The sequence below is a fragment of the Bos grunniens genome, chromosome 14 (assembly GCF_055505025.1).
Source record: "Bos grunniens cultivar Pamir isolate PY7600 chromosome 14, Bosgru_T2T1.0, whole genome shotgun sequence".
NCBI lineage: Eukaryota > Metazoa > Chordata > Mammalia > Artiodactyla > Bovidae > Bos > Bos grunniens.
Window position 1 is genome coordinate 72,476,504 of NC_141178.1, and position 23,838 is coordinate 72,500,341.

Sequence of the window (23,838 nt, forward strand, 5' to 3'; positions counted from 1 at the left end):
CTCCAGGCAAGAGTACTGGAGTGGGGTGCCATCGCCTTCTCCAAAGAAGATGTAGTGGTGTGTATATGTATATGCATGTGTATACATATATACATACACACACACATAAATAATGGAACACTGTACAGTCATAAAAAGGAATGAAATTTTGCCGTTTACAGCAACATGGATGGACATTGGAAAGCATCATGCCTTCCAATAAGTGAAATAAGTCAGAGAAAGACAAATATTGTATGATATCACTTACATGTAGAATCTAAAAAATATCTTGCTTATTTTTTTAATATTTATTTGTCTGGCTGCATCAGATCTTAGTTTCGGCATGTGGGTCCCTTAGTCTCAGCGTGCAGACTCTTAGGTATGACATATGGCATCTAGTTCCCCAACCAGGGATAGAACCCAGGCCTCCCTCACTGGGAGCATGGAGTCTTAACACTGGGACCATCAGGGAAGTCCCTAAACAATATCTTGCTCATTTTTTAAGGTGTGAAATATTTCAAATGGCACCAGGACTCATCACTTGATTTCTATCAACTTTAACATTATACTGTATTTTTTCTTCATATTTTAAAATAAATTTAAATTTTAGATGTATCTTTCCATAACTTGTCCCACTCAACATTATATTTCTGATAGTTATCCATGGTGATAGATATACCTCTATTTCATTTATTTTAACTGCTGCATAGTGATCCATTTGTATCACAATTTATGTATTTGTATCACAATCTATGTACTCTTTCTTCCACTGATAAACAATTATTTCTCTCATTTCTATTCCTCTGCAAATATATAAGGTTTTCCTTTGAATATATCTAGAAATGGAATTGTTCAGTTATAAGGTATAAATAGCTTCAATTTGGGGCTTCCCTGGTGGCTCAGTGGTAAAGAATCCACCTACCAATGCAGGAGATGTGGGTTCGATCCCTGGGTCAGGAAGATCCCCTGAAGAAGGAAATGGCAACCAACTCCAGTATTCTTGCCTGGGAAATCCCATGGACAGAGGAGTCTGGAAGGCTGTAGTCCATAGGGTCGCAAAAGAGTCAGACAAGACTTAGCAACTAAACAACAACCCTCAATTTACTTGATACTATATTTTCCTTCTATCTGCATTAGTGAGAAAATAGGAACTGCACTAATAAACAATCTCAGAATTGCAGTGATTTAACACATAACATCCTTGCTTCTCCTCCTTTTGCTGATCACCTTTTTCTGCATCTTAATTCTCAGAGAAGATAGCTGTCCCTCGGCACTTTATGTCAAGTGACCAACAGGGACTGAGGCATTTTGACTTTAAAGGGAATGTAAGTTTCCAAGGGGGAAAACATGGCAAGTCATCCCAAGGCATGCTTCTATTGTTGATACAATTATCTAGGGCTGCAAGAGTGGATTTCCAGTTCATAAGGGACTATTACAGACCACCCTTTGTTTTTCAGTTGGCAACTGGTGTTTTTGGTAGTATTTTGTTTTTATAATTTTTTATTTTATATTGGAGTATGGCCAAACTTCCCAGGTGGTGCTAGTGGTAAAGACCCCTCCTCCCCCTTGGGGACCGGAAGCCCCGCCCACTCGGCGGCGCCTGCGCCGCTAGCGGGGCCTCTAGGGGCCCTGGCGTGGCGCCGCGGTGCTCGGCGGGACACAGAAAAAAAAAAAAAAAGACCCCTCCTGCCAATGCAGGAGACATAAGAGACATGGGTTCAGTCCACTGGTCGGGAAGATCCCCTGGAGGAGGGCATGACACATCTACTTCAGTATTCTTGCCTGGAGAATCCCATGAACAGAGGAGCTTGGTGGGTTACAGTCCAGGGTTGCAAAGAGTTCGACATGACTGAAGTGACTCAGCATGGGTGCATAGTCAATTAACAATGTTGAGATAGTTTCAGGTGGAAAGCAAAGATATCCAGCCATCCATATACATGTATCTATTTCCCCCCAAACTCTCATGCCATCCAGGCTGCCACATAACATTGAGCAGAGTTCCCTGTGCTATACAGGAGGTCCCTGTTGGTTATCCATTTTAAATACAGTGCGTGTACATGTCCATCCCAAACTCTATAACTATCCCTTCCTCCCACCCATCGCCCCTGGTAACTGTAAATTCTTCTCTAAGTCTCTGAAACTGTTTCTGATTTGTAAATAAGTTAATTTGTATCATTTCTTTTCAGATTCCACATACAAGGGATATCATAGAATATTTCCCTTTCTCTGACAGACCACCCTTTTACAGTGGACTGGGGAATGAGCTGTTCTCAGTTCCAAAAGAAGCCTCCCCTAGAAGGACACAAAGAGAAACCCTCTCTGTTCTCATATCTACTGAAGACTACCCAACTTTCTCTGGTGCATGGTTTGCAGAGCAACAGATATAGAAATTCTTCATTTAGAGGTTTTGCTCCCTGGCTATTATACTGTAAGTATTTTTTAAACTTTCTTGTGATCATGAGTTCTGACAAAGATCATTGAGAGTTTCAGATCTCAAGAGGAGAGAAAAAAATAAAGTTCAAGTGGAATAAGAGTAATACATCTGACCTAAAAACCTCTTTCCCAAGCCTAAGCAATTTTAGACAGATGGCCTTTCCAGGGTGATATATAACTTGAAAGATTTTATCTAAGAATGGAGAAAAATTGGAGGTTGTTGACATGTGGCCTTTTCTAAGCCTGGTAGCCTATGTTCTAGTTTCAACAAGGGCATGTAACCAATATAATACTTGTCATTTGCACTGGCAACCAGTCATGAACAGAAATCACGCTTGCTGTGTATATTCCAAAATTTAACTTTCCCATTGAATGTTCACCTATATGTATAAATGAAAAATATATAATTATATGTAATAATTATTTAATATTTCATAATATATTTCATAATAAAATTAAAATTTTCATATTTCATAATAAAATGAAATATTTCCTATTTCATAATAAAATGAAATATTTCCTATTTCATAATACTTCAAATGTATAATAATTCATAACTTCAGCATCTATGCAGACAGGGCTTAGTCATAGGACAGCTGTGTGACCTTAGGCAAGTTAGTTTTTAGCTTCTCTCTGTAAAACAAGAGAAATCATTACAGTATTTCCAAAGTCCCATGAAGCTAAAATATTCATATTCTGTGAATATGCGCTGCAACACACATCTCATTCTAACACTGACCACGATCATATCTAATGAGGTGGAGGAGGGAAAAGAGAAGGATAAAAATAATGAGCAACACATGCTGAGTGTGAATTTCATGCCGGGTGGTATTATCGCCCCTTTACATCCTTGATGTCATTTGCTCAGCCAACCACCACACAAGGTAAGTACAGAATTGTCTTCACTTAGCAGATCTAAGGCACGGACAGTTCATAACGATGGAAGAAGAGTTTGAAGGCTACTGTGATGCTGCGGAGCCAGTTCACCAGTCTACTGGGCTGTAGGGCGCAGTTTACAAAGTATTTCACATATGTGGCCCTCTCTTTTAAGCTGGGCAAAAATCTTCTGAGATATAGATATATGTGTATATATTAGTCACCCTTTTAAAACTGAGTAAAATGAAGCTTTTAGTGGTAAAGTAACAGTCCCAGGTCCCTTAGACTTCAAGGAGATCAAACCAGTCCATCTTGAAGGAAATCAGTCCTGAATATTCATTGGAAAGACTGATTCTGAAGCTGAAACTCCAATTCTTGGGCCATCTGATGTGAAGAACTGACTCACTGAAAAAGACCCTGATGCTGGGAAACAGTGAAGGCGGGAGGAGAAAGGGATGGCAGAGGATGAGATGGTTGGATGGCATCACTGACTCAATGGACATGAGTTTGAGTGAGCTCCAGGAGCTGGTGAAGGACAGGGAAGCCTAGCATGCTGCAGTCCATGGGGTCACAAAGACTGAGCTGAATTGAACAGTCCCAAGTAGAAGTAATGAAGTCAGACTCTGACTCAGGCAAATATCTATCTATTGAGTTGGTTCAAAAGTTCGTTTGCTTTTCTCCATAACATTGTACAGAAAAAAACTGAACAAACTTTTTGGCCAACTCAACATTTGTCTGTCTGTCTAACTATTGGAAAGAGTAGGTCAAAGAGAAAGAATTTATTATAATAAGAAACATGTGTAGCAGACAGCATTGAGATGGAAAACAGCCCACACTATCCATCTGGAAGAATATCTGGGAATAAAATCCTAGTTTTGTTACCTTAAGAAGTTGTTATACATGGGCAAGTTTACTCCATTTTGCTGAGCAGATTCAGAGAGGCCCTCAGTAAGTGGCAATTATCTTCTGCTTTGCAAACAACCCTGCAACTTTATTTTATACAACATTTTGTTCTTGGTGATCATTAACAATATGGACTGTGTAATTTTAAAGTTCTAAGCCATCCAGGGTCTTGCTAGTTCATTTTAAAGTTTTTTTTAATGTATCCAGATTGGCTAATTTATTTTTAATTAGAGAAAAGCAGGATGGTTCTTGTCTAAACTGCCTACAATTGGTACTGAGAGACCCCATCCTTTCTTTGTGCTCTCTTTCTGCCTTGGATTTCTTCTACACTTAAAAAATAATGAATTAATTTAAAATTCTTAAGGAGATGGGAATACCAGACCACCTTACCTGCCTCCTGAGAAACCTGTATGCAGGTCAAGGAGCAACAGTTAGAACTGGACATGGAACAACAGACGGGTTCCAAAATGGGAAAGGAGTACATCAAGGCTATATATTGTCACCCTGCTTATTTAACTTATATGCAGAGTACATCATGAGAAATGCTGGGTTGGATGAAGCTCAAGCTGGAGTCAAGATTTCAGGAAGAAATATCAATAGCCTCAGATATGCAGATAACACCACCCTTATGGCAGAAAGCGAAGAACTAAAGAGCCTCTTGATGAAAGTGAACAAGGAAAGTGAAAAAGCTGGCCTAAAACTCAACATACAAAAAACTAAGATCATGGCATCTGGTCCCATCACTTCATGGCAAATAGATGGGGGAAAATGGAAACTGTAACAGACTTTATTTTCTTGGGCTCCAAAATCACTACAGACAGTGACTGGAACCATGAAATTAAAGGAAGTTTGCTCCATGGAAGAAAAGTTATGACAAACCTCGACAGTGCATTAAAAAGCAGAGACATCACTTTGTGCCAAAGTCTGTCTAGTCAAAGCTATAGTTTTTCCAGTAGTCATGTACAGATGTTAGAACTGGACCATAAAGAAAGATGAGTGCTGAAGAATTGATGCTTTTGAACTGTGGTGTTGGAGAAGACTCTTGAGAATCCCTTGGACAGCAAGCTGATGAAGCCAGTCAATCCTAAAGGAAATCAACCCTGAATATTCATTGGAAGGACTGAAGCTAAAGCTGAAGCCCCAATACTCTGGCCACCTCATATGAAGAGCCAACTCATTGGAAAAGACCGTGATACTGGGAAAGATTGAAGGCAGGAGGAAAAGCGGATGACAGAGGATGAGATGGTTGAATAGCATCAGCAACTCAATGGACATGAGTTTGAGCAAACTCCAGGAGAAAAGTGAAGGACAGGGAAGCCTGCAGTCCATATGGTCACAAAGAGTTGGACATGACTAAGCGACTGAACAACAGCCTTGTCCAAGGGGCTTTCCAGGCAGCACTAGTGGTAAACACTTGCCTGCCAATGCAGGGGACTTAAGAGACACAGGTTCATTCCCTGAATTGGGAAGATCCCTTGGAGGAGGGCGTGTCCACCCACTCCAGTATCCTTGCCTGGAGAATCCCATGGACAGAGGAGTCTGGTGGGCTACAGTCCATAGGATCACAAAGACTCAAACACAACTGAAGCGACTTAGCACATACACACATTGCCCAGAGGACTTCCCAGGTGGCACTAGTGGTCAAGACTCACCTGCCAATGCAGGAGGTGAGAGAGACTCAGGTTCAATCCCTGGGTCGGGAAGATCACCTGGAATAGGAAATGCTAACACACTTCAGTATTCTTGCCACAATTTCATAGACAGAGTAGCCTGGAGGGCTATATTCCATAGGGTCACAAAGAGGGAAGCAATTTAGCACGCACATACGCATTGGCCAAAGCCAGTCATGACTTTTGTGTTGAATAAGGTGTTTGATGAGAAAAATCTCTTATTTCCCTTTCATGGTTCATTAAGGGGGAAATTACCAATTTCCCAAGCATTCTTTCAACTCCTAGCATTGTTTCTAGTTGTCCAAGAAATACTCCAATAAATGGACCAAGAAATAGTCAGACTAGACTAGAGTGGAAAGGAAACTTAGAGATGCTCTCATCAAACCTCTTACCATACCATGCTCAGTCATTCAGCCGTGTCTGACTCTTTGGGACTCCAGGGACTGTAGCTCTCCAGGCTCCTCTGTCCATGAGATTTCCCAGGCAAGAATATTGGATTGGGTTGCCATTTCCTCCTCCAGGGGATCTTCCCCATCCAGAATCAAACACCCATCTCCTGGGGCTCCTGCATTGGTAGGTAGATTCTTTACCACTTAGCCAGCTGTGAAGCCCCATCAAACCTCTTACCTGATGCAAAAATCATCTTGACAAATCCCTTACAGGTGATCAAGTGAAGCCTTGAACACTTGTGGAGAAGGTTACTCAGGATCTCAGATCAGAGCTCCAGTTTGTTCATTCCTGCATGTAGCCATCAGATAATGAACATTTACTGAACATCTGCTGCATGGAGGGACTCTCTTAGGCATCATGGATAAGAAAACAAATAAGACAAAGTTGCTCTCTCACAGAGCATACATTCTGGTTGGTGACACAGACAAAAACCTAAGCCAATACATATATAATAAAAACCAAAAAAAAAAAGCACAGAATAAGAGAATACAAAAGGAAGTTTAATAAACTGGTAGAGGATGGAATCCTGAAGGAGGTGACATTGAGTAAAAATTTGTCCTAAAGGGAAGGGGTGGATCATGCACAGACTCGGAACGAAGAACACTCCAGAGAGAGAAAATAGAAAACGGCCCTGAACTGAAAAAAACCTTGAATTGTTGGTTTCCAGAACAGAAAGAGGAGATGGCAATGGCAACCCACTCTAGTACTCTTGCCTGGAAAATCCCATGGATGGAGGAGCCTGGTGGGCTGCAGTCCATGGGATCTCGAAGAGTCCGACAGGACTGAGCGACTGAGCAACTTCACTTTCACTTTTCACTTTCATGCATTGGAGAAGCAAATGGCAACCCACTCCAGTGTTCTTGCCTGGAGAATCCCAGGGACGGGAGAGCCTGGTAGGCTGCCGTCTATGGGATCGCACAGAGTCGGACACGACTGAAGTGACTTAGCAGCAGCAGCAGCAGAACAGAAAGAAAGTCATTGTGGCTGGAACAGAGCGGGAAATTTTTGTTAGGGTTTTTTGCTTTGTTTTGTTGAATCAAAGCAAGCTTTCTATAACTTCTACCTAATGAACTAATTACCTGTTAATTCTCACTTAATATGTTCAAATAAACAATAGAACCAATGAACAAATACATGGATACATTATCCCAAAGCAGATACGCTGACAGGATCTTAATACCAGGAGATGAAACAGCACAAACCAGAAGAGGGACAGGCTGATGCTCCACGTTCCCATAAGCCCTAGATACTGAGACTTAGGGAGAGCCTCTCAAGCTTGGTAACCCTGGCCCTCCACCCACTATGCCTAACTCTCACCATCTACACATCCTCCGCATCATAAATAACTTCATCTCACCTCACTTATGGGCTCCCAGATGTAGAAGTTCCGAGCTGAAGCAATGCCTTTGAATTCCAAGGCTGGCCACTGCCCCAGACCCAGCTCTATTTCATATTCCCCTCCACATATGTCCACTCTGTCCTCTGGAAACTTATCTCCAGAAAGCTTCTCTGTAACATACAGTTCTTCCCATTCACTCCACTTTTTTTCCACAACAGAACCGTGGCTCTCCTCTAAAGATATTGCTTCTCTCAGTTTTTTCAACAGCCGTCTTTATTTTAACACGATCACAAAGCAGGTCAGCACACTGTTTTCTGTCTACTTTGTGGCTTCTTGTCACTTTTCTGACCACTCTGTTCATTTAAGGCTCAAGATACCTGCTTCGACCACTTTGGTACCACCTTCGGGCTTTACTGGACCCTGAGTTACTCCATCTCATTCACTGAAGAATCTGGGTTGTAAGATATGGGGGCACCCTAAGTATTCATCAACAAATGAATGGATAAAGAAAGTAAAATTAAAATAGATGAATGGATAAAGAAGATGTGGTGTACATATGCAATGGAATACTACTCAGCCATAAAAATGAATGAAATGTTGCCATTTACAGCAACATGGATGGACCTGGAGGATATTATGCTTTGTGAGATGTCAGACAAAGAAAGACAAAAACTGTATGACGTCACTTATCTGTGAAATCTGAAAAATACACAGAACTGGTGAACATAACAAAAAAAGAAGCAGACTCACAGATAAAGAGAACAAACTAGTGGTTACCAGTGAGCTGAAGGCAGAGACAATATAGACGTGGGGATGGGGGGTAAAAATTATTAGATATAAGACAGGCTCAAAAATGTACTTAAAAAAAACAGAATGAATGGTAATGACAATCCTATAATGCAAGGCAGCATATAGGAGACACAGATGTAAAGAATGGGCTTTCGGACTCTGTGGGAGAATGCAAGGGTGCGATGATTTGAGAGTATAACACTGAAACACGTGTATTACCATATGTAAACTAGATGACCAGTGCAAGTTCGATGCATGGAGCAGGGCACCCAAAGCCAATGATCTGGAACAACTCAGAGGGATGGCGTGGGGAGAGAGGTGGGAGGAGGGTTTGGGATGGGGGGACACACAGGCACCCGTAGCTGATTCATGTCCATGTTTGGCAAAAATCATCACAACATTGTAAAGTAATTGTCCTCCGATTAAATTATTTTTGAAGCAATAAATTATTATCTATTTTTAGCCAAAAAAAAATGAATAAAATGGTTAGATAGCATCACTGACTCAATGGACATGAATTTGAGCAAACTCCAGGAGACAATGAAGGACAGGAAAGCCTGGCATGCTGAAATCCATGCAAAGAGTCAGATAGGACTTAACACTAACAACAGCAACAATTATATAATATGGGGAATATTTGTTGTTCAGTCGCAACCCCATGGGCTGCAGTGTGCCAGGATTCCCCATCCTACCGTCTTCCGGCGTTTGCTCAAACTCATGTCCATTGAGTCGGTGATGCCATCTAAGCATCTCATCCTCTGTCGTCCCCTTCTTCTCTTGCCTCCTTTCTTTCCCAGCATCAGAGTCTTTTCTAATGAGTTGGCTCTCATTATGTGAGCAGAGTATTAGAGCTTCAGCTATGGCATCAGTCCCTTCAATGAATATTCAGGGCTGATTATCTTTAGGACTGACTGGTTTGATGAGGAATATATTAATAGCTAATATTTTGTGTTAACTTAAAGTAACTTTTTAAGTGCACTTTAAAAGTTGGCTTCTCAAGAACTTGAACTTCCTTCTCCAAGTCTGATTTATCTCCCAGGTTATTATCAACTGACACTGTGCTACCTCTGAAGTTATTGACTCAACCACTCCTCTTCTGATCATAAATTCTTCTCCTTCATCTCCTTAGTCACCGCTTCATATTTCTCCTATTTTTCAACACTGAAACTTACTGTAAATTGACCTCACTGCCCAAACCAGGATCAATTCCTTTCTTGCCCTAAGCAGTTCATATGACCCATTGCTTCAGCAACTTTTGGACAAAATAGTCCAAGTTCTTCTGTCCCTCCCTCATTGTCCCTTTTTAATCTCCAAATACAAAAACCCTATCTTTGAACACTTCCCTCTGTCTATATATGGGCAATTAAGCATGGCTAGAGAGAAAGATTTAATAGGATATTTCAGTTAAGGTCCCAGCAAGAAACATATAGCAAACTCAAATTGGGTTGTTCCAGAAAAAAAAAAAAAAAAATTAACAGAGATACTGTTCACAAAGCTGTGAGCAGTGTATTGAGAAACCCAGAATGGATCTTGTGATACCAGGACTAGCAACAGCCAAGGGGAACTGATGACTCCAAGGCCTAAGAGAAGATAAAGGAGGAGCAGCCACCAGTTCCAGAACAAGGCCACCTGGCAGGATCTATGTCCTTCAGGTGAGAGACGCAGTTGAAACTCTGGCAGCCTCAACAATGAAGGAATCAATGGAACAAACTCCCCCAACCTTCTTCTCCCTCCTTGCCTTTGACTTTCTGCTGAGATTTGCCATTAACAAAACTTTCCAGAGGGCAAAAGAGATGGTAAGTGTAGCCATATAGGTCAGTCTTTAGAGGGTTAGGAGTGTTTTTAAGGAACAAACTGAGATTATCAAGCAACGTAGAATGGGACAATCCACAACTTTACATGAATGATCACCACCCCAACTGGACCTCGAGTATATTTACAGTTCTCTTGCTAACACTTTCTCCAACTTTTCACCTTTAATTTCCAAACTTCTCTCTCCTTTGGAACTCCATACTGTACCCTTGGTCCCACTGCACAAATGGTCTGACATCTGCTTTCTCAGAGAAAACCATCCGAATACACTGTTACTATAAATCTACAAAAGGCATCTAAGCCATCCTCTCCAACCCTCCATAATGGGGAAAGTGAAGTGAAAGTGTAAGTTGCTCAGTCGTGTCTGACTCTTTGCAACCTCGTGGACTGCAGCGTGCCAGACTCCTCTGCCCATGGAGTTCTCCAGGCAAGAGTCCTGGAGTGGGTAGTCATTCCCTTCTGAGCCACCAGGGAAGCCCACCCATAATAGATGAGTCTCTTATGCAATACCACTCCCTCCTCTTACATGTTGGAACCCACCCCTTCCCTCCTTCTGAGAAGCTCTTACACTTACATCGATCTTTTTTCTCACTGCATAAAATCTCCTTTCCCATGAGCATATTGAATATATTTGATATAGCCCATCTTTTAAGAGGGCTTCCCTGGTGGCACAGAGGTTAAAGCATCTGCCTGCAATGTGGGAGACCTGGGTTCAATCCCTGGGTCGGGAAGATCCCCTGGAGAAGGCAATGGCAACCCACTCCAGTAATGATCTCAATCCCACCTTGGCCTTCCAGTAAGAACTCATGATCACTCTTCTCTTTTATTGCCAATTTCCCCCCTCCCCACAAAAACAATGTATATATTTTGTACGTACACAGACAATGGGCACCAAGTCGTGTCCTTGAGATAAACTAATCTGGACAGGAGCAGAGGGTGAGCTAGATAACACAATCCCTTTATGTAATGGAGGACGACCAGAGATGAGCAGTGACTTGCTCATGATCACACAAGTTTTAGGATTGAAATTCAGTCTGATGGCTCTAGGCTCATTGGCTGGTGCTTCTTCTACTACATCAAGCAGCCTCCTTCATTTGACTCACCCCAATAGTTGTAAAAGTGTTCATATTTAGAAGGTATTCTTCACTCTCATAAATTACTTTTAATAGCTTGTATAAAATGGAAAAAGTAGTCAAGAAAATGACCCAGGAACCATAAATCTGGCCACATCTCAACTGCCCAGGGCAGAGGAGGGAGGAGGGACCAGGTTGGGGAGAGCATGTAGGCATTGTTAAAGTGAAATTTTTTAAAGGGCAGTGCCTGACTTCAAAAATCTTTAGGCTCCTCTCTTCATGCCTTGAGATTTGCTAGCATTTAAAACATTTGTGTCTAAGAGTCTTCAATCTTATTAAAATACTTGGCCATATTAAAGTCACATGACATTAGCCCATGATAAATTTTTCTACTCCCCAACCTTGATTTATGAGAGCCAGCTAGTAAATAGTTTCTGATTCAAAGAGTGATTAACCATTATTCACAAAGCAAAATGAGCCTGCCCTGTCATGTCATAAATTTAATGTAAGCTCATCCTGCTTTACTTTTTTATCCACAGTTTTATTCTAATTTCCACCTTCTCCCATCTTGCCACAAACTTCAAGAGATGTACACAAAGGAGTGTGAGACATTTTCTGCCAAACTGTGTCTTTGAGAGATGGTGAGAATGACTCGGGGATCATGGTAACTGACTATTGTGAATATCAGAACACAGCCAGAAGTGGTCTTCGGGGGAGGTGTAAGATTTGCCATTAAGCCCCTGACTTTAATCAATTCAAGTATAGCCATTAACAGGAAAACCCCAGCAATCTGGAAAAGAAGAGATTTGACTACTGAGGATGTAATATGGGCAGCAAGTGTTTGGAAGATCAATGGTAATTTGAAAGGCTTTCTAACTACAGTGGTGGGAAATCCAGGAAGTGAATCATTCCTCAGAGTGATGGCTGATCAGAGAGTAAATTCCTCCCTCTTCCATGGATTTCCAGTCACTAAAGTCATCCGGTTGCCCCGAAGACCCCTCAAAATAATGTGCTGCAATAATAAAGGGCCTCCTGTGACTCACTACAAACCACATAGGATCTGCTTATTCAGCCTCCTTTCCCACCATTTCCTGCTCACCTTAGGCTCCCAGTTGCTGCCACTCTGGTTTCTCTGATGACTACTCTGCCTGGAAACCCAAGCCCCCTCCTCCTGTTTCCCACAATTCTTCCCTGGTGGGTACTAATCATCACTTGAAATTCATCTCAGTTGTCACCCTTTATGGGATAATCTCCCCCGTATATACCTCCCCTTGTCCTCGATAGCAACCCTTCTCTAACTTGAATATAAACATAAATCACTGAGGGAACTCGTTAACATGCAGGTTCCCATTCAGTAGGACTAAGGTGGGGGCTGCTGTTTCAGCAAACTCCTAGGTGACGTTTGTTGTTACTGCTGGTCTGTGGACCACACTTTGGGTACCAAGCCTGAGTAGCTTAGGAACACCCCTGCTGACCTCTTGCAGCAGCACCCTGGGCACTGAACTCTTTCCTAGAACTCTGCTGCAGTGGTTCAATCACATTTTTTTCTCTACCAGAAAAGACCCCTTGAGGTCCAAAAGACCAAAAGACCCAAAAGGTCCAAAATATTTACAATATTCATATAAATATTAAAATTCCTAGTGATATGAATCCAACTAACTCTAGAATTAAGGAAAGAGAGAGAAATGTTTTGGCCCAATCGACTGAACAAAAAGTCCAGAAATAAGTAGCTTCAGAGACAACTGTAATCAGGCATTCAAATGTTGCTATCAATACACATGGCTTTCCTCTTCTGGGCTCTGTTTGACTCCATGAAGGCTTCTTTAATGGGAAACAAAAATGGTGAATTTAGTAATCTCAAAAGGAAGAAATATACCTTTGTCCAGGTGATCAGACTGAAGTAGAAATAGTTTAAAGAATTACAAATCAAAGGTATAACTCCAATAATGGAGACGCGTTCAGGGTGCAAATGACCCTAAGGTGAAAAGGAACCTACTCCACCTGGAAAATTCAGGGAGCAGTTGGGAGGGATGATGAAAGAGGTTTGGGAGAAGTCATCCAGAGGAGGTGACATCAAACCTAGATCTTAAAGGAAGACTGTTAGTTTCGTAAAAAAGAACATCCAGGCAGAAGTCATTTTATATGCCCCACCATAGCAACATCATTAAGAATGTATATAAAAACTGGGAAAGCCAATCTGATATCCAGATAACTGAGATTATAATCCCAAATATCAGGGTATTTGAAAATATCTAAATGATCTGAGTAAGATCACTAACTCTTAATTTTGGTAAGTTAAATACTTTCTAATCTTTCTGATTTTACAGATGAGAAAATAAATTAAGACCTAGAAATAAGAGATGATCACACACTTACTGACTCTTCTGAAGAGATTAATAATCCCTTTGCCTTATCCCCAAATACATAGGAGAAGAGAGTAACACTAATACAATCATAATTTCAGGGATCAATAAAATAACTGTTCCAAGGGAGACAAATTTCCTTCTAATCAAGCTTTTTACAAGCAAAGAAGTTTTCTAAAAAATGTATCTATGCACATTTCAAAAAGTCTGCAAAAATGATAGGAAGAAAGAAGTATCATACATTAATGCAACAAATATTTCATGCACAGATACTATGGGGCAGGCATGGTGCTGAGGAATCTGAAAGGGTTATGAAAATAAACAAGAGGTCACCTCTGCTGTGTAATGGGAATTATTACTGAGAAATTACCTCGAGAGATTAAAAATTCCCAAAGCTCGGGCTTTAAAAGAAAAAATAACAGGAATAAGTGTGATTAAGTCACACAACATACCAGAGAACAATTCAAACACACATACAAACATGTACATACATCTGAGGCAGCAGAGCTCACTGGTTATTATTAACCTTGAACCCTCAGATTTTCCAGATGCAAATTCCAACCCCACTGAGAGCTAACTGAATGACTTGTGACATTTAACTTCTTCTGCCTTAATTCTCAAACTAAAGAGTAGGAAGAGTGAAGTATACGTGTATCACAGTCGCTATGAAGAGTAAATTATATCATGCACGTGAAGTGTTTGCAGCAGCTTCTAGGACATTGTTTGGTCTTCTAATAGAAAACTGTTCTACCCTCCATCACATCCTAAGAACATATTCCCTCAGTAATGATGACAGTCATGATGATGATGAGGTGGCCTATCAGTTCAGTTCAGTTCAGCTCAGTCGCTCAGTCGTGTCTGACTCTTTGCAACCCCATGGACCACAGCACGCCAGGCTTTCCCATCCATCACCAACTCCCAGAGCTTACTCAAACTCATATCCATCGAATCAGGAAACACCATCCAACCATCTCATCCTCTGTTGTCCCCTTCTCCTCCCACCTTCAATCTTTCCCAGCCTCAGGGTCTTTTCAAATGAGTCAGTTCATTGCCTCAGGTGGCCAAAGTATTGGAGTTTCAGCTTCATTATCAGTCCTTCCAATGAATATTCAAGACCAACTTCCCTTAGGATGAACTGATTTTATCTCCTTGCAGTCCAAAGGACTCTCAAAAGTCTTCTCCAATGCCACACTTCAAAAGCATAAATTCTTTGGCACTCAGCTTTCTTTATAGTCCAGCTCTCACATCCGTACATGACTACTGGAAAAACCAGTAGCTTTGACTAGACGGACCTTTGTTGGCAAAATAATGTCTCTGCTTTTTAATATGCTACCTAGGTTGGTCATAGCTTTTCTTCTAAGGAGCAAGGGTCTTTTAATTTCATGGCTGCCGTCACCATCTGCAGTGATTTTGGAGGCCAAGAAATAAAGTCTCTCACTGTTTCCATTGTGTCCCCATCTATTTGCCATGAAGTGATGGGACCAGATGCCATGATCTTAGTTTTCTGAATGTTGAGTTTTAAGTCAACTTTTTCACTCTTCTCTTTCACTTTCATCAAGAGGCTCTTTAGTTCTTCTTCACTTTCTGCCATAAAGGGTAGTGTCATCTGGATACCTGAGGTTATTGACATTTCTCCTGGCAATCTTGATTCCAGCTTGTGATTCATCCAACCCAGCATTTTGCATGATGTACTCTGCATATAAGTTAAACAAGCAGGGTGACAATATACAGCCTTGACATACTCCTTTCTCGATTTGGAACCAGTCTGAATTTCTATATATAGTTCTAACTGTTGCTTCTTGACCTGCATACAGATTTCTCAGGAGTCAGGTCAGGTGGTCTGGTATTCCCATCTACTGAAGAATTTTCCAGTTTGTTGTGATCTACACAGTCAAAGGCTTTGGCATAGTCAATAAAACAGAAGAAGATGTTCTTCTGGAACTCTCTTGCTTTTTCGATCATTCAGCAGATGTTTTCAATTTGATCTCTGGTTCCTCTGCCTTTTCTAAATCCAGCTTGGACATCTGGAAGTTCACAGTTCACGTACTGTTTAAGCCTGGCTTGGAGAATTTTGAGCATTACTTTGCTAGCATGTAATATGAGTGCAATTGTGCAGCAGTTTGAACATTCTTTGGCATTGCCTTTCTTTGGGAATGGAATGAAAGCTGACCTTTTCCAGTCCTGTGGCCACTGCTGAGTTTTCCAAATTTATGGGCATATTGAGTGCAACACTTTCACAGCATCATCCTTTAGGATTTGAGATAGTGCAACTAGAATTCCATCATCTCCACTAGCTTTGTTCATAGTGATGCTTCCTAACGCCCACTTGACTTTGCATTCCAGGATATCTGGCTCTAGGTTAATGATCACACCATCATGGTTATCTGGATTATGAAGATCTTTTTTGCATAGTTCTTCTGTGTATTCTTGCCGCCTCTTCTTAATATCTTCTGCTTCTGTTAAGTCCATGCCACTTCTGTCCTTTATTGTGCCCATCTTTGCATGAAATATTCTCTTGGTGTCTCTAATTTTCTTGAAGAGCTCTCTAGTCTTTCCCATTCTATTGTTTTCCTCTATGTTTTTGCATTGATCTCTGAAGAAGGCTTTCCTATCTCTCCTTGCTCTTCTTTGAAACTCTGCATTCAAATGGGAATATCTTTCCTTTTCTCCTTTGCCTTTCACGTCTCTTCTTTTCTCAGCTATTTGTAAGGCCTCCTCAGACAACCATTTTGCCTTTTTGCATTTCTTTTTCTTGGGGATGGTCTTGATCACTGCCTCTTGTACAATGTCATGAACATCTATATATAGTTCTTCAGGCACTCTGTCTATCAGATCTAATCCCTTGAATCTATTTGTCACGTCCACTGTATAATAGTAAGGGATTTGATTTAGGTCATACCTAAATGGTCTAGTAGTTTCTAGAGGTGGCCTATGGGAATTTACAATTTCCTAAGCCTTTCTCAGCCCCTGGTAGCTCAGCTAGTAAAGAATCTGCCTACAATGCAGGAGACCCCGGGTTGATTCCTGGGTCAGGAAGATCTGCTGGAGAAGGGATAGGCTACCTACTCCAGTATTCTTGGGCTTCCCTTGAGGCTCAGCTGGTTGAGAACCCACCTGCAATGCAGGAGACCTGGGTTTGATCCATGGGTTGGAGAGATCCCTGGAGAAGGGAAAGGCAACCCACGCCAGTATTCTGGCCTAGAGAATTCCAGGGACTGTATAGTCCATGGGGTCGCAAACAGTCAGATGCAAATGAGCGACTTTCACTTCTCAGCCCCAGTTATCTCGTGGTGTGAGATGTCAAACTCTTCAGGGTGATCCTGTGGTCCAGGGAGCCCTTAAATGCAATTCCAAAGGGATACAGGGTTTTTTTTCTTTTTTTAACTATCCTCAAATTTCCCAAGGGAGAGCTTGCTCTAGAACCTTACTGCCAGTGAGCTATCACTGTAAGAAGTAGTGTGATTACTGGGAAGGGCCCTGGACCAGGAGTCAGATATTTATATGCTTGTTCCAATTCAGCCATGGCCATCTGAGACAAATCACTCAAATCTGTGTCTCATTTTCTTCTACTAAAAATGAGGATAAGAGCACCTACTATTTCTCCTCCTAAGGCCATTACCAGGATCAAATTAATATGAATGTGCTTTGAATATGAAAGAAGGAAATTAGGAAGGGACAGAGGGACAGAGGGAAGGAGGGAAGGAAGAGTAACCTAACCTCTGCTTTCTCTCTCTCTCCAATATAATAGTTCATGTTAATATTAGTCAACATCAATGATTAAATTATCATTTCTTGACCTTGATATTAAATAACTTGTATGTAATATATATCTATAATATTCATAATAGCAAAACAATATTTTAGAATATTGCTGTTAGTTGCTAAGTCATATCAACTCTTTTGTGATCCCATGGACTGTAGCCCACCAGGCTCATCTGTCCATGGAATTTCCCAAGCAAGAATACTGAAGTGGGTTGCCATTTCCTTCTCCAGGGGATCTTCTTGACCCAGGGATCAAACCTGTGTCTTCTGCTTGGCAGGTGGATTCTTTACCACTGAGCCACCTGGGAAGACCAATTTTAGAGTATTACCCTACAGTTAGAAAATGTTTTCTATTTATTAACTTATTATAAAGCCTCAAAATATCCCTATTAGATAGTCAGGGAACTTATTATGACCCTCACTTTAGATGAGGAAATCAAAATTCAGAAAAGTGAATTGATCTTTGAGAACTGCCCAGCTGAAAAAACCTTTAAAACAGCACTAGAAGCCAGACCCTCAGACTCTTTTTATAATGTTCCTTCTCCAAGAACAAATTCATTCCAAGATCTCCTGGACTTAACAAACCCTACCCATCTGTATAGAGTACAGAAGAGCCACTAAGCATTCTTAGAGTATGCAGTCCTAATTATTGAGATTTTGTAAGGATTACAGGACATTTCAGTTCAGTTCAGTCACTCAATCGTGTCTGACTCTTTGTGACCGCATGAATTGCAGCACGCCAGGCCTCTGTGTCCATCGCCAACTCCCGGAGTTCACTCAAACTCACATCCATTGAGTCAGTGATGCATCCAGCCGTCTCATCCTCTGTCATCTCCTTCTCCTCCTGCCCCCAATCCCTCCCAGCATCAAAGTCTTTTCAAATGAGTCACTCTTTGCATGAGGTGGCCAAAGTACTGGAGTTTCAGCTTTAGCATCATTCCTTCCAAAGAATACCCAGGGCTGATCTCCTTTAGAATGGACTGGTTGGATCTCCTTGTAGTGCAAGGGACTCTCAAGAGTCTTCTCCAACACCACAGTTCAAAAGCATCAATTCTTGTCACTCAGCTTTCTTCACAGTCCAACTCTCACATCCATACATGACCACTGGAAAACCATAGCCTTGACTAGACGGACCTTTGTTGGCAAAGTAATGTCTCTGCTTTTGAATATGCTGTCTAGGTTGGTCATAACTTTTCTTCCAAGGAGTAAGCGTCTTTTAATTTCATGGCTGCAGTCACCATCTGCAGTGATTTTGGAGCCCAGAAAATAAAGTCTTACACTGTTTCCACTGTTTCCCCATCTATTTCCCATGAAGTGATGGGACCAGATGCCATGATCTTAGCTTTCTGAATGTTGAGCTTTAAGCCAACTTTTTCACTCTCCTCTTTCACTTTCATCAAGAGGCTTTTTAGTTCCTCTTCACTTTCTGCTATAAAGGTGGTGTCATCTGCATATCTGAGGTTATTGATATTTCTCCCAGCAATCTTGATTCCAGCTTGTGCTTCTTCCAGTCCAGCGTTTCTCACGATGTACTCTGCATATAAGTCAAATGAACAGGGTGACAATATACAGCCTTGACGTACTCCTTTTCCTATTTGGAACCAGTCTGTTGTTCCATGTCCAGTTCTAACTGTTGCTTCCTGACCTGCATACAAATTTCTCAAGAGGCAGGTCAGGTGGTCTGGTATTCCCATCTCTTTCAGAATTTTCCACAGTTTATTGTGATCCACACAGTCAAAAGCTTTGGCATAGTCAATAAAGCAGAAATAGATGTTTTTCTGGAACTCTCTTGCATTTTCTATACATATGTAAATCTGCAGGATATTTACCAACTGAAAAGTGATACATATTTAGACCATGAAATGTTTGCACTTTGTTTGATGTTTCTGGCTATGTTCCAGTGACACCTTGTTTATAGTCTATGAGAACTTGAATAGAATTTGTATCCTACTGTTGTGTGAGTAAATTTCAAGTTGCTCAGCTGTATCTGACTCTTTGTGACCCCATGGACTACACAATCCATGGAATTCTCCAGGTCAGAATACTGGAGTGGGTATTTCCCTTCTACAGGGGATCTTCCCAATCTGGGATTGAACCCAGGGCACCCACACTACAGGCAGATTCTTTACCAGCTGAGCCACAAGGGAATCCCAAAAATACTGGAGTGGGTATCCTATTCCTTCTCCAGTGGACCTTCCTGACCCAGGAATCGAACCGCGATCTCCTGCATTGCAGACGGATTCTTTACCAACTGAGCTATCAGGGAAGCCCACATTGTTGTGTGAAAATTGTATACAGATTAATTATGTTTAATTGATTTTTAAAAAGTACTGCATGAATGTTCGAAGAAGGCAATGGCACCCCACTCCAGTACTCTTGCCTGGAAAATCCCATGGACGGAAGAGCCTGGTCGGCTGCTGTCCATGGGGTCGCTCAGAGTCGGACACTTTCACTTTTCACTTTCATATGTTGGAGAAGGAAATGGCAACCCACTCCAGTGTTCTTGCCTGGAGAATCCCAGGGACAGGGGAGCCTGGTGGGCTGCCATCTCAGGGGTCGCACAGAGTCAGACACGACTGAAGCAACTTAGCAGCAGCGGCATAAATGTTAGACATTATTATCCCATTGCTCTTATTTCAGATGTCTTACATTTATAATACACATCAGAAGTCTCTACCATGCTGGTAGAGTTTGGGTTAACTGATCCACTCTTTGCCTGCAGATTTCACATTTGTCAAGTGTGAGGGAAACCAGACTCCATGGGGCAATTAAGCCATCCTAAGCCAGGTCAGAAAAGATGTTTTGCTAGAAGCGATGGGAGCCAGACACATCCAGATATGTGTAAATTATACACGTGTCCGCTTCAGAGATTGTATCATCCCTTCTTTTTCTGTTCATCTTGACCTTAGCCCCATGGACTCAACTCCGCCATCGGCTGATAGTCCTCACTTGTGCCTTCCACAGCTTTGGCCAATATTTCTCGTGGCTGCTAGGGAGTCTGGTCAACTTGACCTGAGCCAAGCAGTTTATTGAATTTTATTTAAAGGTAGATCATTTCTTTCCCTCAATAATCAAGTCTAATTCATGGAAAGCCTTCAACAAGAAGAGGATTACACTCTACTCAGTTTGGAGAATGAAAATAATAAGCACTGACCTTGAAGTTAGAATTTCAAAGAAGGTGATGTGGTGGAAAGAACCCTTTTTTTAAATCAGGGAGACTGAGGTGTCATTCTCTGTTCTGCATTATAAACTTTGAGCTCAAAGTATGCCATGTAAGAGATACTTTTGATGAAATGTTTACATGTTCTAGGATCTATATTACTCTTTTTCCTATCTAATTTTGCAATATCCACATTTAAATGTACATTCATCAGTTCATATTTACTGAGCAATTAGAATGTGTTAACCACTAAACCACAGCACTGAGCCTGGAACCTACAATCCATTTGGGAAGACACACACCAAACAAAAAATTACAAGTGTGATAAGCATCAGGAGGGAGAAGTTCAGAGTTCTGTAGGATCATATAATGTGGGTCCCGGAGCCAAATGACAGGGAAAGCCTAAAGGGTGAGCAGAAGCTAGCCAAGCAAAGGAAAAGTGGAAGAGGGAGGAGCAGAGCTTTCCACGGAAAAGGGGGAAAAAACAAAGTGTGAAGGTTATGCAATAGCAAAGAATGTGTGACCCATCTGAGGAACTGAAGAAAAGTCCAGAATGACTAAAGCATGGAAAACAGGCGATGTGACAGAAGATGGGTCTGGAGAGATATATACAATGCTTTGTAAAACATTTGAAGAACTTTGGATTTAATCTTCATCTCTATGGGCCATAGAGAACCATAAAATGACTGTAAAAGGGGGTACTATAGAATTAGATTTGGGGCTTTAAATGTACCCTCTGACTGCAAGTAGAGAACATTCAGAAATCAGGGTGGACACAGGAAGATGCAGGAGACTAGAAGGGAAAAGACAGAACATGGACTGAAGTAGTAGGGGCAGAGAGAAGCAGACAGATTTGAAAAGTGGTCAGTACTTAAGCAGCAGGACTTAACTGATGGGATGAGGAAGCAATGTAGAAGAGACAAAAATCACTCCCAAGAATCAGACTTGATCAACTGGGTGACTGGTGGCTCCATTTATTAAAGTAGAATATACTAGAGAAACAAGTGTTTATGGAGGGAGAAGGAAGACTGTGGGCATGAGGAAAGAAAAGCTAAAAGTAAACTTCCCAGGGTTGTACAGTTGCTGAGTGGCAGAGCTGAGATTTAATCAGATAATGAAACTTCAAAGCCCCAGACCTTTACTATGGTACACTGTTTTTACTAACCTGTCTGGGTTTCTGTTTCCTCATCTGCAACATAAATGTAATTATATTAGCCCTACAGGTAGGTGGTTATTGGGCTTCCCTGGTGGCTCAGCTAGTAAAGAATCTGCTTGCAATGCAGGAGATGCAGGTTTAATCCCTGAGTCAGGAAGATCTCCTGAAGAAAGGAATGGCAACCCACTCCAGTATTTTTTGCCTGGAGAATTTGATGGACTGGGAGCCTGGCAGACTACAGTCCCTGGGTTGCAAAGAGTCAGACACAACTGAGAGACTAACACCTTCACTTTTTCACTTTAAAGTTACTTATTTAAATCATATTGTTTTCTAGGAGGAGTTTTCCATCTGCCTAGAGCTGATTTAATAACGCTTCAACTTAATGACTTCCCACCACCAAAACAGAAAAAAATGTTCAAGATTATGGGTAAAATTACAATTTTTATGGAGAAGAGAGGAGAGCATTTAAGATTTTCTCTGTATATTTCCTATAACTTTCCTCTACAGTGAGACAGGGAGGAACATGAGCTTGCTTTGTGTCTGTAAGTATATGTCAAAACTGGAAAAAGCCAAGCTACCATAAGCCCAGGACACCACCTCTCATCATGACATGGGTTGTCATTATGACCTATTAAACATGTATGCATAAAAACATTTATGTAAAACTGAACTTGGATATTGCAGCTCATGAATAGTTCACAGCATGTGGGAAAAAATCAGAAAAAAAATTTCATTGGTTAAGCCATTTGATGTCACTTGAGATCATTTGAGATGACACGGCCAAGAATCAGGCAGGAATATTAGGTAACTTGTCAATAGGAAATTTCCTCTAATTCCTGCCCTTGACAACCTATTGATGCTTTTGAACTGTGGTGTTGGAGAAGACTACTGAGAGTCCCTTGGACTGCAAGGAGATCCAACAAGTCCATCCTAAAGGAAATCAGTCCTGAATATTCATCAGAAGGGCTGATGCTGAAACTGAAACTCCAATACTTTGGCCACCTGATGCAAAGAACTGATTAGTTTTAAAAGACCCTGATGCTGGGAAAGATTGAAGGCAGAAGGAGAAGGGGATGACAGAGGATGAGATGGCTGGACACCATCACCAACTCAGTGGACATGAGTTTGAGTAAGCTTCGGGAGTTGGTGATGGACAGGGAAGCCTGGCATACTGCAGTCCATGGGGTCGCGAAGAGTCAGACATGACTGAGCGACTGAACTGAACTGAATTGACAACCTGTGCCTACTAGGTGGTCCCACCAGTCTCCTATGTTCTTAGCCAAGGGATTAGCTCCTGTCCTATCCTCCTGCGAAGGACAAGAGGAGGGAGCACTTCCTCAGAATCAAGTCCTGGAAATGCTGACACTGGAATTGGATGTCTAGCTTTCAGATGGCTGCTCTGAGTTCTGTTGTATCTCCATGGTCTCTAGTCCCTGACTAGTTTCTGGGCAGCCTTTTACCTTAGCCTCAGGTCCTTTTCTTATTTTCTGTTCCTGAGCTGTAGTGCCTGAGTGCACTTGAATGCCACCTTCCCATGCAGCTCCCTGTTCATCCAGGCTCCACTTCCTTTCCTCTGCCTCTGTCTACTTCCCATTTGTCCACTGTCTGCCTCACTCTACTCCAGCCTCCTGCCATATTTCCACCTGTCTACAGGCCCAATATGACCTTAAAACAGCTCACAGGTTACATTTCCCACCAAGGCTTCAAATGATGACCACTGCCATTTCCAAGCTCCAGAGTTACCTCTCCAAGGGTTTTCCCTGCTCCTCCAGGCTCCCATTACTCCTGTGAGCCTTTAGGGTTCCCACTCATCACTTACTCCTTGTTGCTGAAAAGTCTACATTATAGGTCTCTCATCCCTACTAGGATACTTGAGGACTGAGAGGAGTCTTGTCCCTTCTGTATCTCCAAGGCTTACCAACAGTTCAATTCAGTTCAGTCACTCAGTCGTATCCGACTCTTTGTGATCCCATGAATCGCAGCATGCCAGGCATCCCTGTCCATCACCAACTCCCAGAGTTCACTCAAACTCATGTCCATCGAGTCGGTGATGCCATCCAGCCATCTCATCCT

At 41.7% G+C, this 23,838-nt stretch overlaps 1 protein-coding gene across 29 annotated transcripts in view; it reads right to left on the minus strand.

The window, feature by feature from the left end:
- The window catches only part of LOC147359668 (uncharacterized), a 587,603-nt gene that overhangs the window by 296,627 nt on the left and 267,138 nt on the right, over window positions 1–23,838 (minus strand). The gene's annotated exons all lie outside the window — the stretch shown is intronic.